Raw genomic sequence first — 3490 nt, 5'->3', positions numbered from 1 at the left:
TCAATTACCTGCTTATAAACTAAGTATGTAAAACTAAGTAGAATATGTAAGAAATAAATAATTCTCCAAGAATTTGGGTAAAAGGACAAGGAAAATTCTACCTCAAAAGTCAAAAGTAAATATTTGAGATTTAGCCAAGCTAAGTATTTTTCTTATATGGCAGGAAGTTTCCTTGGAGGTCTACTTATCTATCACATACTACTAAAAGCGAATTTAAAGAGATATTTTACAATGCATTATTAAAACATAAATTCTAAAAAAAGGGGGTGTACATTAATATATGGTAATACGGGTTAAAGTTATCTTAAAATTACTTAAAGTTACCCTTCATACTACACAAATTATTATTTTCCTAATAATAAATTATATCTTACAAAAAAATTATAATGTATTTGATTAATCATATTGTCTTCATAGTATAGTATGTAATCATGAATTTATAAGAAATTACACGTTAAAATAAAATTCAAACCAATGAGAAATTAAAAGTTACCCTTTAAAGGGTTAAAGTTACTATTAAAATAGTACATGTTACCCTCAAATTGACCGTTTTACTATAATATTAACGTACACCCACCTTACACAAGACCTATTGTTATTAAAAAAAATTCCAGCCAAATTAATTTTTATAAAAAAAATAATAATAAAAAAACAATGTTATATAGAAATTAAGTTTGCATTTTGATTATAACTTTTATTTTATATATAATATAACGTAAACTTTCTAAAATATTAGCTTGCACATTATAACTATAACATATTTTATTATTTTCTCTTACATTTTCTATTATTTTAATAGAGAGCGTATGATGTGCGTCTTGCCACACGTAACAGCTCGTACGTCAAAGCATGCAGTCAATTAAACAAAAAGGCGCGAGTTTAAAGCCCGTAAAAGTCGGGCTTTGTTAGCCCGATTAACAAAAAGGCGCTTGTTTATCAAGCCCAATTTTATTAAAAAAGGCGCTTCTTTGTAAAGCCCAGCGAGATTTAAAAAGACGTTTTTTTAAGGCCCATTATAAACTGATATCCTCAAATGATTTAATTGTATCATTTTTAAAAAAAAAATTATAAGATATCCTTAAAAGGAAATATTATATCATTCAACATTTAGTAATAATTTAAAATTACAGACATTTACCTATCCTTCATAAAATGTATGATATCTTGAAAAACATAATTACTTATTTGTTTTTACACTACAAACATAAATTTATCTACAACTTGACTATAACCTAAAACGAGTGAATGATATCCTCTAAAGACTAAATACTAGTTTATATCCTCATAACGAAAAATTATATCCTTAAATAGGTATATTTTATCAACCAAAAACTAGATGATATCCTATGAAAAAAAAAACTTGGTATTACTAATACAGAATGATATCCTCCAAAGAAATATCCTATAACGACTGCCGAATATAGGTAAAGACGAAATACTAGCTTATATCCGAATAACGAAAAATTATTTCCTTAAATGAATATATTATATCAAACAACAATTGGATGATATCCTATAAAAAAAAATACTAGCTATTGCTGATACATAATGATATCCTCCAAAGACTAAATAATACCGTCTTGATTATAACCTATAACGAGTGAATAATATACTTGTAAGACTAAATACTAGCTTATATCCTCATAACGAAAAATTATTTCTTTAAATGGGTACATTTTATCAATTAACAACTGGATGATATCCTATGAAAAAAAATACTTGGTATTACTGATACAGAATGATATTCTTCAAAGACTAGATAATATCCTTTGAACATAAAATATTAGTTGAGTTGCATAAAAAAAAAAAAAATCCTCTAAATACTGGACTATATCCTATAACAATTGCCGAATATCCTCTAAAGTCTAAATACTAGTTTATATCCTTATAATGACAAAATAATTTCCTTAAATGAGTATATTTTATCAACCAACAAGTGGATGATACACAATGATATCCTCCAAAGACTAGATAATATACTTTAAACATTAAATATTAGTTGAATTTTATATATTAAAAAAAAAAGAAATCCTCTAAAGACTGGACTATATCCTAAAACGACTGCAGAATATCCTGTAAAGACGAAATACTAGATTATATCTTCATAACGAAAAATTATTTCCTTAAATGGATATATTTATCAAGTAAAAACGGGATGATATATTATGAAAAAAAATACTTGCTATTGCTGATACAGAATGATATCCTCCAACGACTAAATAATATCCACTGAACATAAAATATTAGTTGAACTCATAAAAAAAAATAAGAAATCATCTAAACACTAGACTATATCCTACAGCAACTGCCGAATATCCTGTAAAGACGAAATACTAGATTATATCCTCATAACGAAAAGTCATTTTCTTAAATGGGTACATTTTATGAACCAAAACGTGTTAACTAATATAATAATAATATATTGATTTGATAGTATCCTCACAATCCTAGTAAATATCATACGAAGATTTTACATTAAATTTTAAACAAACTTCCGTTTTTTATGCTTTCATTTACCAATCAGATGCTTTTAATAATATTCAAGTCAAAGCATTTACGTAAATAATTTATTACTAATAAATTTATTTTTGACTTAGGTTTAATAACTATTGTATATATAATCAACAATTTTGTGAGTTCCTCTGGTTGTTTGTTAATAAATAAAAAATTCTATTCTTCCAGTGAGTATTTAAGGATATATATCATAAGAATGGCTAACAACCATAACAATTCCAGAAAAAGGCGTGGAAGAAAGCCTTTACTACATGGATCTTCATCAAATATGGTAGAAGCAAAAGATTGGGCAGATAATATACAAGCTGAGTGTGAAGGGGATTGTTTTAATTTCATTTTTTCTGAATCATATCATTTAGAAGGAATTATAGTAAGGCTTCTTTGTATATTAAATTATAGTTTATTTATTTTTATGTATTATATTAAAATATAAGATATCGCAAAACATTTCTTCATATGAAAATTTTTTGTTTTATTGATGTAGAATGTTCCCTTAGTGTAGACACCTAAAAATGTCTCCCCAAAACCAAACCCGATGATGAACAACCTTTCACTGCCATAATAGGTCGGGTTCAGTATTTAATCCCGAGGGTGCTTAAAAAATTGTGTTTAATTAAATTCATTTTTTTAATAGTCCATGGATCAGTCTTGATGTTTGCTCAAAGCATAGATTTTTTAATTTCAGCCCAAAACCTTTTTTATTTTATTATTTATTTTGGCCCAAACCTTTTATTTATTTTATTTACTTTTTTTCTTATTTTAGCCCAAATAATAATAAATCAGAAATGACCTGAAATTATCAATCGACATTTAAATTGCTCAACGAAATTAGGGTTAAAAATGAATTTAGATGGAAAAACGGACGAAAAATTCTCGCGTCACGACAATAGTCCACCGTGTCACGGGAAACTGTCCCGTCTGACGGTGGGATTTCCCGTGACACGGGAAACCTGTTGTGACACGGGAATTTCCGTGT

The sequence above is a fragment of the Chenopodium album genome, chromosome 1 (assembly GCF_948465745.1).
Source record: "Chenopodium album chromosome 1, dcCheAlbu1.1, whole genome shotgun sequence".
NCBI lineage: Eukaryota > Viridiplantae > Streptophyta > Magnoliopsida > Caryophyllales > Amaranthaceae > Chenopodium > Chenopodium album.
Note: the sequence above shows the minus strand (reverse complement) of the source record.